The sequence below is a fragment of the Coloeus monedula genome (assembly GCF_965178545.1).
Source record: "Coloeus monedula genome assembly, chromosome: 3".
Classification (NCBI taxonomy): domain Eukaryota; kingdom Metazoa; phylum Chordata; class Aves; order Passeriformes; family Corvidae; genus Coloeus; species Coloeus monedula.
In genome coordinates this window covers 18,888,182-18,901,295 of record NC_138783.1, presented here as the reverse complement: position 1 = coordinate 18,901,295, position 13,114 = coordinate 18,888,182, and positions in this window count along the sequence as shown.

Genomic DNA, 13,114 nt, shown 5'->3' with positions numbered 1-13,114 from the left:
CTTCCCATGCAGTGCAAGTCAGAGTCCCTTTGATGTCAGAGAGAATTAGGTTCTACCTGTCTTCAAATATCTGGCTCAGTCACCTAAATGCATTTACAAATCTGGCCTCAGCAGCTTTCATTAGTGGCTGGCAGGTCTGTGAGCACAGAGAACACACTGTCCCCCACACCACGAGTCTTTGTTAGCAGTGCACCCATTATGTTCAATTAGTCTCAGCATGGAGCACATGCTGACCGCGCCTTGCACTTTGCCTGTCTGTCCTGCCTGGGGGTACCTACCAGCCCAGCCCAGCCACCACCCAGGTTCTGCAGCCTGCAAGTACAGGCCCAGGGCAACACAGTGCCACTGCCTGCATCAACACAAGATCCCTGCATCACAGCCAGCAGAAAGAAGGGCTGTGCCTGTTCTCCCTCTGCACCACAGCAGCCGCAGCCACAGTGATGTCCCCTATGAAATCACACCCATGAGCAAGAACGGTATGTTTTGTGAGATGTCTGAGGAGAGATCAGGTGCCCACTGACTCTCCAGTGCTGCAGACTGGCTGGCTGGCTACCTTCAGCCAGGATGGGCTGAGGATCAGCTGAGGCCTCCCAGACTTCCCTGACATGGCACACTCTCACTGTGGTCTTGTGCTTTGTCCTCTCCCTCCTCCTCCTTAGCCCCAACCCAGTCTGCTGCTGTCTTTCACAAAATCCATAGAAATATAATTATCATGGAGATGTCTGCCTCTGGCAGTTCTTTTCTTTGGAAATAATTATAATTGGCTGTGGCAGTTAAAAACTTATCGGTGTAGACAGATGACAGACAGTACAATCACATAAGCTTCCCTCTAAGAAAATAGAGCTAAACCCATTTATCATCCTGGATAGAAACAAAAGGTCTTCCTTTGAAGAGCCAGGCTGCGAAAACACAAAGAACACTGTTATGCCCATGGATTAAATCAGTGGTAGGTAACCACGCACAGGCAGTCCGTTTGCAGCACGATGGTACTGTAGTAATTATAGTATCAGTGCCTTCATCTGAGGATTATCAAGACGGGGACATATCGGCCCACTGAGAGGCAGTAACTGAGGTCCCAAGAGGATAATTAAGTGACTGGAAGCCACGAGGGCCTGACACAAACACAGAAAAATGTAAGCACATTCCCATTGTGTCTATAAGGGCTACTTGCATGGGGATCCACCGCTGAACATGGATTACTTATTCTTGGAGTAAGTCATTAACTGCCCTCTCCCAGAGAACAGAAAAGTTTTGATTCCTAGGTGTATCTCTGGAACCACCTTTCGTGTGACAGCTCACATGCCATCCCTGGGAGGAGTCCATGCTCTCTTCACTCAGCTTCCTAGTGGAGCCCAGGCAAGGACTGTGCAGCCCTTAGAATCACAGAATGGTTTGGGTTGGAAGGGACCTTAAAGATCATCTAGTTCCAATTCCCACCACACCCCTGCCACATGCAAGGACAACTTCCACTAGACCACATTGCTCAAAATCCCACCCAACCTGGCCTTCAACACTTCCAGGGATGGGGCATCCACAGCTTCTCTGAGCAGCCTGTTCCAGTGTCTCACCACCCTCACAGTTAGTAATTTCTTCCTAACATCTCATGCAAATCTCTCTTTCAGTTTAAAGCCATTCCCCCTTGTCCTATCACTACCTCCCCTTGTCAAAAGTCCCTCTCCAGCTCTCTTGCAGGTCCCCTTAGGTACTGGGAGGCTGCTGTAGGGGCTCCCTGGAGCCTTCTTTTCTCCAGGCTGGACAACCCCATCACTGGGGGTCCTCCCTCTATCTTGGTTCAGCAACTCTCAGTTTCCGACTGGGCAGGATAATCCAGCCACGCTACACACAGTCTCTTTTTTTCAGTAGTCATTTTTTGCAAATTATTTTAACATCTGGCCTTTCTTTGGCCTGAGTGGTTTCTAATGGCATGCAGATTGGCATTCATTGATTTTATTCTTAATGCACCCAAATTCAGATTGGCTGCAACTGGGGAGGCAAGTGAGAGGGCTTCTCTCGGTGCTAATTTAAAACACTTAAACAATTCATAAGAATTCCTGAGATGTTTTTAAGCAAATGAAAGCTGGGTGAGGAGAATGGTTGTCTTGTGGAAGTTGCTGACTACCCAGTACATGTGAACAGATGATAGCCTCAAATTCCAAGAGACATGCTTGGATCTAATGGTATTTGCAGAGACACAAAGAAAAATATTTTTAGCACACAACCAGTTGTTGTAAGGGAGAGGGACAAGAAGGGGATAGAGAGGAGGGAGGATGGGAGAGATAAGGACAGAGAAACGCCAGAAACAGAACTGCACAAAATGTTTTCTCCAGGTTTAGTTCTCAGGATTACAGACAGTCCACCAAAAAATTCACTAGTTGACATGCCTCATGTGCAGCCACATTAATGTCACAACTATGTCACTTGGCCAAGTGCTTGATTTCACTGACAAACTCTTCTGCCCTCGGATGAAATTGTGGATGGTTTCTGCTTACTTTTTTTTTTTTTTTAATAGTCTTCTTGGCTTCCAACAGCTTTGCCTGGTTAAATTTCCCCTTCTAGCTAAAAAAAGAAATTAGACTGATCTCTTTTGGCAGCTGTGAAACGGTTGCATATTGTGTATGTTTTTTTGATAAGCTTGCATGAAATGGAATTGGTTTTCTTTTGATAGATACACCACTTTCAGCACAATGTCCCCACAAGACTAGCAAGTGTTTAATTTTTTTAGAGACTTTTTATGTGCGTGTAATGTCATGTATGCCATTTCTATAGAGCATTATGAGTAGCACATGAAGATGTTTGAACAGGGAAACAGAACTGACTGAGGAATGTTTCCCCAGTGAGTGTGCAACATGATTTGTGATGATGTGTAGTTTGCTAACTGCAAAGCTTCAGTCAATGGTAAGAACTCCGTGAGATTTGGGGTTTAATTTTTAGTACTTCCTGGAGCCAAATTCAGGTGCTGTAGAATATATGAACTGGCTGTGCTGGGTCTGCCCTAAAAGCAGTTTGGCCCCATGTTCTGTGTTGACAGTGCCCAAATGCAGGTGCCTGGGGACAAGGGCAAACATATGCAATAGTTCTTACTTTCTTGGGTCCTCAGCTTCCAGTCTATTTTATCTCAGACTCCCTGAGCTCCCATTTTCTGCATATATTAGAGCCCACAATGGAGAGAGAGAAGAGATGCAACTTGCACTGAAGACAACAGATATTACACGGAAAAGCACTGTGGGTGAATGTGATTCCTCTGACTTCTTGTGTGGTTATGTGCATGAGCCTCAGCCTATCCTGTGCTTCAGTACAGTGCTATTATTAAGAATAAAATCAATGAATGACAAAGGAGATGTCCCAAGACAACAGGGAAAAGGCCAAAATGAGTATAAAAGGGTAATGATATTATACAAGATCTTTATTATTATAATAGTATGAGATAAAGTGGCTGGCATTATTATTATAATAGTATGAGATAAAGTGGCCGGCATTCTGCCATTCTTTTCCCCAATATTTAATTTAGCCATGAAGGTCTTTCAAAATTATATTCATGAGAATCCAGAGGGAAGTGGCCAGAAAGGAATCTATTCTGTCTTGAAACAAAAATCTTTTATGAGGTAGAGGTAGGATCATTTAATTGTTTCTCTAACAGAACCTCCCAAGAATAAATTCAAATGTAAGAAAAACTAAGTACTGGAATAACTAGCACAGTCTTTTGGTTTTAGTTATTATGTACTGTTTGCCTGCCTGCATGGTGGAACTCTTCAGTACTGGTAGGACCCAATAATGGCTAATGGAGAATTACAGACTGGCATTGCAGGCAGCAGCCAGACCACCAGTGCAAGCTGGTTGTGCAATGCCAACAGAAAAATTCCCCACTGCTTTCCTTTCCTCTGTTTCCCATTCTGTGTCTTCCCAAGGGGCTACTGAGCTGACTGCATGGGGTGGGTGGGCACAGGGGGCTCCTACCAGATTAGTTTTCAGCCTGATCTGGGAGCTGTTCCTGCTCATCACACTGTTGTGCATTGGCAACTCGTGCAGGGAAGTGATAGAAATGTGCAGATGAGGAAACAACATGGGCAGCTGGACACACCCACAGCAGCTTCTCGTTAGCTCAGCTTATCCCAGCAGGAAAGCTGGAGTCCCAGGGCCATATGTTTGCTTTTTCCAACTGTAACTGTCTGGCAGAGTGCTCCATCTCCAGACAGGCTTCATCCCAGCGCCTGCCTGTACAGCCGAGCAGCTCTTGGAGCCGGGGCTGCCGAGGCTTTCAGAGCCAGTGTAGGCAGTCCACGAAGCACTGCCATCTCCAGCTTGGTGGGTCTCTGTGGAGATAGGAGTCTTCCCAAGCAGACTGGCCCATGCCCAGGGCACACAGACATATGGTTGGTCTGTGGCTCTGGGGCAGGATGCCAGGGACATAGGCAGCACTCCAGCTGAACCCTAGTGAAACTCTGCTACTGGTTTGTACAGCATTTTGGCCTCCTCATGTGGTCATTTTCCCACCTGAATTTGGTTACACGTGACTATTTTCAACCAACAAGTCTTCAGTTTGGAGTAGGGGCAAAGAAAAAACAAGGTTGAAAATCATTTTCTGAGTTATATGAGGCAACTTTAAATTTAGCTTATGGTTCTCTTCAAGGAGCAGATCTCCAAGAGATGCTTTTTTCAACTAAGTTTTATTTCACTATAACTGTCTTTAAACCTGCCTGAAGTGATAATTGTGGGTTCTGCCCTTTGACACAAAATTTGAACTTGCAAACAGGAAATAAAGGGAAGTGTTCAACAGGAACTCCACTGGAGGTACTATTGGTCAACTGAAAAAACACTAAAATAGCTTTAGTATTCTTTGAAATTTCCCTATTACTTGTGAAAATTATATCAAACAGGCAACATTAAATAATTAAATCCTGTTATCTACCAATTAGCAGCAGTTAAATGTAGCTCATCTCCAAAGAGAAAGAAAAACAAAGCAAGAGGGGAAAACAGTGCCCTGGAAGGGTTACTTTAAGAAATTTTCCCCCTTCTCCTCAAGGCTGTAGCCAAACAAGGCTTGTAACTGTTACAAGTAGGGCCTTGCTTGTACTACTGCAAGAGTTTACACTGCGCTTAACTGTTTCATGGTGGCTGCAGCAAATAATGCAGTATCTCCCTGCAGAACAGTGGGAACTGCTCCAGCTATTCAGAGACCAGAACTGGAAGAGCTGCTAACAAAGGAGGTTTATGTGGAAACCAGCACTATTTCTGCATACTCAGCTCACTGGTCTCTGCCTTCCTACTCCTCCCCCCTTCCTCTTCTTCCGTTTAGAATTTCCTTTGCTTGTGTATCTGTTTCTGAAGTGGCTTAGACTCTTGTCCTCACCTAACCTTTTAACTCCCCCCCGTTTTTTCTCCTCTCTTTATTTCGTTTCTTCTTATGGCTTTTGGACACCCAAGGTAGCTGTGGTAAACTGGTTTGTTTGCTTGGGGTGTTTGTGCGTGTACACAGGCTGGTGGGAATGTCCCGTGACTTGTGTTAGTTTATGTTAAGGCTGTAGAGAACTTCAGTATCTTACCAGTCTGTCCTCCCCACCCTCAATACCTCTTTTTAACCTCTTTCTTTCAATGAGCTGCACCTTTTTCCTATTGTGTGCTTTTCTCTCACTTTTCACTCTCATAGCAAATATGCTCATTCCAGTGCTTTCTTGCTTCCTTGCTGGCTTTCTCTGCAAATGCAGAAATCCCTTCTGCCCCTCTGCATCACAGAAACATGCTCCTCCACCTACTGATGACTTTTCCCATGTTGCAGCCTTACTATTTCTTTTCTGGAATTGTCTCTCTGCATGTGCATGTCCAACTGTTTGTGTTCACCAGCTTTTGTCTTCCAGGGGAATGATCACAACTACTATGTCCTTAACCTTGCTTTTCTTCCCTCTGCACACTGGTACTGTTGCAGATACTCGTAGGGTCTCAATTCCATTTTCAGCTCCCTCCAAGGCAGAGAGTGTATGGTCTGCAAGTCAGGCTGGCCACTGAAGGCAATGCCATTCTTTGCCTGAAATAACTTTTTGTAGAAACCCAGAGTCATTCCCTCCTGATAGGGTGACATGTATGCCTGGGAATATGATTTCTGGGTAAGAGCAAGGTGTGGTTCAGTGATATAAATGCCCTGGCTGGTCACGTGCTAGGAACCACAAGCAGCAGGAAAGCTTAAACACTGCTGTTTCCTGCATGTCCTGCTAAGTGTAATGCAAAACAGTTCCTCAAAATAGCAATTGTCACTTGAAAAATATGACTCGTTTTGACACTCTTGGATGTTTTAACTGTATAAACCATTTGTAGCGTGAAGATTTGTCTGAACAGCTTGTGAAAGGCAGGTCAGTGCTAGAATTAGCCTGAGTCCACCACAGCTCTTCTAGGGAGGTGGTCCTCAGTGCAAGGGGCCCCTGAGTGCTGGCAGCTGTATTCCAACATAGGGTGAAAAGCACCAAGAAGAGACTCCCAGTACTAACCTGACCAGCCACTGAAAACAGATGCCTTTTTGTCTGGCTTTTGTTTTGAAATGGCCAATAAGAACAGATCAGCACTGGCACCATTGTCTGTAATAAATGTGTCTTCACTTAGTGGAAGACTGTGGTGTGTTGTAAACAATCATGGCACTGAGTAAAGCATAACTGATCACACAAGTGCCACAAAGGATACATTTGCCAAAGCATGGTTTAAAGATTGGGATCTGTATAATGGAGCTGGCACACTTGAGACACAGTGAAAAGGAGCTATCAGCATTTTTTAGGATGAAATACAGGATGGATTGTCATAAAAAGACTTCATAACCCTTTATCGTTACTGCATTTTCTGCATCACAGTGAAGCTTTATCTGTTGGTTATCAGAAGGTCCCTCACACTGATAAACTGGTATTTTGTATTCCAAGTCACTAAAAAATAAATGGCGTGTTTAATCTCAAATGCAGGCTTAGTTACTGTTGGGCACTGAAAGACCTTTCTGTATGCCATGGGTCTTGCTCATTGCTATATTCCTGAAGCTTTATGTTGGGGTCACTCTGCTAAAATCAGGAATGGCGAATTCAGGTGTTCAGGGACACCCCATAATATGTACGCAAGGATAAAAATCTGGGCTCCCCAGGGAATATTACAGCTTTCTAGAAGATACATTGCCTGGCCATGTCTTCTTCCATTTCTTCTTTTCTTCCACCACTGGACAGAACAACTTTTTTTCACAAATAAAAGGTTTCCTCCTTCTAGCCAAACCTTATACTGGTAAAGGTCAAGTTAAACTGCTTTGAAACTCTGGGTATCAACACAACTCTTCGTGGTGCAGATAAAAAGGAAGTTTTTTCCAGAAGCAGGTGGTTTTGAAAGGTGCAATGGTGTCCTCCAGGCAGAGATAAGGGATCCATCCAAAATTCTGAGCCTTCATGCATAAAGGTTATTGCATACAGAGAAGAGAGATCTGAAAAAACACAGGTGAGGTAGGAAAACCAATCCTTACTCAGAATGTTTAGCCCGACCCCAAAAACTAGTCAAGAGATCAATTCGAGAAGAATACTTGAACTCGTGAGCAGGTTCTGCGTTTTATATTCTGCTGTTTGTTGGATTCACTCTAGGCAAAGAAGTTACCACCTGGCTTCTTCACCACTTTCTCTTCCCCCTGATTAGAGCAATCAGTGGGACGCTGAGTTTTGATTAGCTGCTTTTAGCAGAAGGATGACAAGCATGATGGTGATCACCTTCCCTCTGTATGTAGCTGTACTAGTAAATTCAGTCTGCTCAGCCTTCTACAATCTCCGACAAGGTTTTCTTAAGCACTGTAGAAGCTGAGGTTTCTCTGACAGGAAGTGGGACCAGCTTCCTGCTTCTCATCTCCTAACACCCACACTGGATCAGTGTCAGCAGTGCCTGCTCACAGGTGGCACTCTACAGATGTCAGTTCCACTCAGCTTAGCATATGCTCAGATAGACTGACCACATCCGTTACGTTCAGGTCATGTTGTCAAACTTCCAATTATTTGGAGGGAAACATCGTCACAGAGGAGCACACTGTGCACTTCAGAGGGATGAAGATCAACTAGAAGCAACAAATGGAATATAAATAAGTGAAGGCATGTTTTTTACATTTAAGGGAAGATGGTACGGAAGAGCTTTTTAAAGGAAGCTCTTTCATTCCATCCATATGAATTTGTTACCTGTGTATCAATCCTGTTCACAACTGAGAGAAAACTGAGCTTTCAGTTGTTTATCTTCTCTAGCACAGTTACCTGCAATTCCTTTTTTTGATAAGCGTTCTCACAAACCTGAACATACTAACAGGTATGTTCTTATCCAAACAGAAAAGTCAGTATACTGGACTACTTATAGGAAAAAACATCCAAACCTGATGCACCTTGCCACACCAAGAGTATACACTTCTGTCCCAGGAAAAGTCTTCTCAGAACAGTACTTTTTATTCTTCATTGTCAATATTATATAGCTGAACATGATGAACATCTTCAAGAACGTTGTACTTGAGTTTACAGGCACTCTACAGAAGTCTGTAATGAGATGGCTGCTAGACAAATTAGTACAAAATTAATGAGTGACACTTTTAAGATCACAGAATTTTCATTGTTTTTACTGTCGTTAGACAGCATTTGATAAACTTGGCAGAAATCCTTCCTGCCATTATACCAGGAACTTGTGCACCTCCTGTAACAAAGGAAACAATGTTCAACAGATGCTGTCAAACCTTTTGAAACCTTCTGCACCATTTTTTTGGCACTAGTTTTCAGGAAAATGTCACAAACAGTCTGTCCCCTTTGATCTGACTCCTGGCATGTATTCTTTGCCAAATGGATTCTTTGAAAGGAGGTAAAATGCTTATGGACAAGCCATGCTGAAGAAGGATATGGAGAACTCTCTAAAACCTTACAAGAGCCCCCCTACCAAGACACAATGAGAAACTTCTGCCCCAAAACTAGAGGAGGGACGGGAAATTTTCTGTACAGGAGATGCCTACACTTCACAGTTTAGGTCTTTGTGTTACTATAAAATAACACTAAGGTGTTGTTTGAAGTATTGTCATCCTTTGAAAACCACAGAAACAGGAAAATATTTTTGAATTAACAATTGCAATTAGTGCATTATCAAGAGGAATATTATTAGAAATAATTATTCTGTCCTTCTGACCTTAAAATATTCACCTTTGTTGATTTTTACAACAGGTAGTTAGGGCATGTGAGCATCTCAGCTACTTCTGGGATGGAATACTGAGATAAGAGCCTCTTCTAAGACCAGAGGTGATAAAGAACATAGTAAAACTAGGCAGTAAGTGAAAGACTAGCATTATTCAAATCGTTACTTACTCTCGATTAAAAGCTCTCAACCCTGCTCGTTCCGTGTTGCGTGGGAATAATTGCAAAATGGTAGGGCTGTTACTAGGAGGCTGAAAGACAGACATTTCCAGCAACACCAAGCCCTGGAGCAATAGCTAAGTATTAGCTAATACATGAGAAAGCCCTGGTAATGGCATTTGCTGAATGAAAAAATACACTGAAACGAGGAAATGGCAGATGAAAATAACCTTTGCTACCTCAAGCCTTCCATGGAAAGTCCCTACCTGTGAGTAGTATTCATGCAGAAAAGCCAGTGCTCATATCCTCTGTTTACTTTGACGTCACCAGTACTGATTAACTTCTCCTGAGCGCTATTTCATGCTTTTGCCAGGTATCACCCAACCATTTCCTAAAACAGGAATCCATCCCCAAGCCCACGGCAAGCAGTGAGGCCGCAGGAAGCAGGCCACGGCTTTCCCAGGCACGTCGCTCCGCCGCTGGCGGCCGCCCCGGGAGGGGCCTGTGCGCATGCGCGTGCAGCTGCCCCGCGGGCACACTGCAGCATTGACCGCGCCGCATCACCCGACTCCTTTCTTTAATTAACATTTGTCAAACTTGGAGAGGAGCCCAGGCTGCAAAATTTGGATGCAAAATTCAAAGAGCACAGAAGCTGGAAATGTTCACACACAGGCTCTTCGTTTATGCCTAGTTTTTTTATAGGTCATGCACAGATGACTTAATTGCTCTTACTGTAACTTACAATTAGCAATACAGTAATTTTTTTGTATGTCGTAGTGCACAGTAGAGCTGTACTTCCAAAAAAAGTGGCAAAGTTTAATAGTAGGTGGACATTTGTTTTCGCTTTCAAGAAAAAATTTCCCCTGAAGTTCGTCTCTTTTGGGTGGGTGAAGAGGGCAAGGCCTTTAACGCCACCAGCAGACAGGAGTGAGAATATTTTGACCAGATCTGGGAGTCTTTTGTAACAGTGGTTTCTCAAACTCACGTGAACTCATTCAGCTTCCTGCACAGCACTCAGCAATGCAAGTTCAAATTATTAACTTGTCTCAGTGCTGAAACAATGCATTTCTCGGCATATGATTGAAAGCCACTTCTAAACTTTTGCAATTTCAGCGTTAAGTTGCCAACTCTATAGAAGGTTATCTGTGAGAGAAATTGATTAAAAGGTAAAAAACCCAGCCCTTTGCACTTTTTATCAGCACAGCAATTCATGTTATCTGCTGACATTAGAAGAGAATGGGGATAGGGTATGATATCTATTAATGTAAGAAGGTAATGCATGTAATCATTCTTGGATATCCTAAATAGCCTGCAAACAGCACCTCTAATAGAGTACCTAAGCACTGAGGCTATTTCCAGTTCCCAGCAGGGCACTTACATCCTAGCCTAGACGTAAGACAGGGAAATAAGACATTGGGTCATGTTATGAGGTTCAGAGGTATTTCAGACCTCAAGAAACCCTAAGAAGTAATATGCTGCAAGTGGTCCTTTCCTGGAACTTTGAGTACATGCAAGAGAGCGAGCTGGCTACTGATGAGCCTTCCTCAACAACGTATTTCCAAGAGCCAAGTGTCAGCTCTTCCCGGGGCCACATACAAGACTGAACTATTGTAGTCCTCACAGCAAGGACAAGACCATGGCTTCTCTAACCAAAGTGAGCAAATGAATCTCCTTCCTTCTCTCTCTGCATGATTTCTTGGTCTGTTTACAGCCAGCTTCTACTTGGCTTCTAGGTGACATGTGACAGTGACACCTTGCCTCCATGCTGATGTTCCAGAGAACTGAAGAAGTCAAGAGACCTTGGAAGAGGACAGCCATATACAAAAGTTAACTCTTGTGAATAATCCTTCTTTCCTAAATCCTCTCCAGAAGAAAAGAGACCCTTTTACCAAGCAGCTTTATGTGCATCCTGAGGGACATCTTTTTTTTGTTGGTCTTCCGTTCTGACACTGCATTAGATAATGAGCAGCACAGGAAGTAATGTGAACCAAGTGATTTAATTTTAATGTGGCTTCTGCTTCCTGCACTGATTCAGCAGTGGAATAATTACACAGATCTTTGCTTTTCCAGAAGGGCCTTTCAGGCTGCTTGTGACAGGCCTCACTGCTCTCCTCTGCTTTTAAGGAAGGTGCTGTGGCCACTTGCCAGATCAGCAGGGCTGCTTTCAAAGCAGGGTCAAGTGCTTTTACTGTCTCAAGGGGCAAATGCCACTCTTTGCCAGATGACAAAGGCCATGTATCACTCCTGAGATAACAACAGAAGTGTTCTACTTAAATGAAGGCAGTTTCAGACAGTCCTGTTAAAAATAATGTAGATCAATTCCAGATACCTAGCACGCTATTTTAGAATTACTTTGGCATAAAGGAGGCTTTTCTTCCAGAGAGTCTTGTCACATTAGAGGGTTTTTGGCCATGCTTGTCTTAACAGATTCACTTCTAATAGAATAAGAGGCTCAGTTCATAAGGAAAGGTTTTTGATTAATCATGTTTGTTATATTAGCATGAAGGAGGAGTTTCTGAGGAAAGCATTTACATAAATAGCATTTACACAACGCAACATTGCAATCCAAAAGCGTCAGTGAGCTGCTTTGCAGGCAATGCAAAAGGGAGTTGCTTTATCTTAAGCTGAAGTAAAGCCACTGTTAAAGTAAATATGCAGTAGCAACAGCACCTAACAAAGGGAACATGAATAATAACTTTTCTAATTTCAGCTGAATGTGGGAGGATATAGGTAGGCAGCAAAAGGAGTTGGAAACCGATTTCCAGCATGATTCATAGAGATTTTCAGCAGTTGCTTGCACAGGTAAATTCTAATAGTTGACATTTACAGATAGCTTTTCACTTATTAAAATCCAATGGGTTTAGGGCTTTTTCTTTTTGGCAAATGAAATACTGAAGCACAACAAACTTACACTGGCTCATAGTACTGACTGTGTTAAGTATCCTGACTTTCAGACACAGAACTGATCCACTGATTCTACAAAATACTGCTCACCTTTAAGTGAGAGAAGTTAATTGTCAGATGAATGGAATAGCCTACAGAGGGTTCGGTGAGGATTTTAATGCCACTGGAATTGGACCAATATTGTTCATGGCTCATGAACAACCAGAACCAAAAGGATATACTAGTACTCTAATAAGGTTATTTCTTTGCTCCATACTTCATTACCACTAACATCTAGAATCCCTCCCTACCTACACATTTACTAAGACAAAGCAAGCTCCCCTGTTGCCATTACATTCCCAACCCCTTCCTCCTACATTTTTCTTCTCATTCTGTATTACTCAACTAGATTTGGCTACATATTTCCCTCACAGAAATCAAAAGTGGGTGTTCTGACACAAGAACAGAAAATCAGAATAATCCAAATTATGTCCACAGAGCTCTACTAAATACTATAAATGAAAGCAGTATTTGACCCAATGCTAATATAAAGTGACTCTGAAACAGTGATGGCACATGGAAAAAAATTAGAAAGCCAAGAGTAATTTCCAAACAATACTTTTCACCTTCTTTGGTCTTATACAGATTTTGATACTGTTGCTGCTGTTAGAGGAGTCTTGAAGCCAGTATCAGTTTTGACCCAGCCTGTTAGAAAGGGTAATGCTGTATTATTTCAGTATCATCAATTAAATAATTTATACTAAATGTATGTAAGTGGCGATAACAGACATTTTACCTTCCTTTCAAGTCTTTTGCAAGCAATTTCCTTTCAGCACTGCTAAGTATCAAGATTACAGGCTGTCAGCATCATTCTATAGACTTTCACACTACATTACATTCTCCAAAGAAATAGAGACATC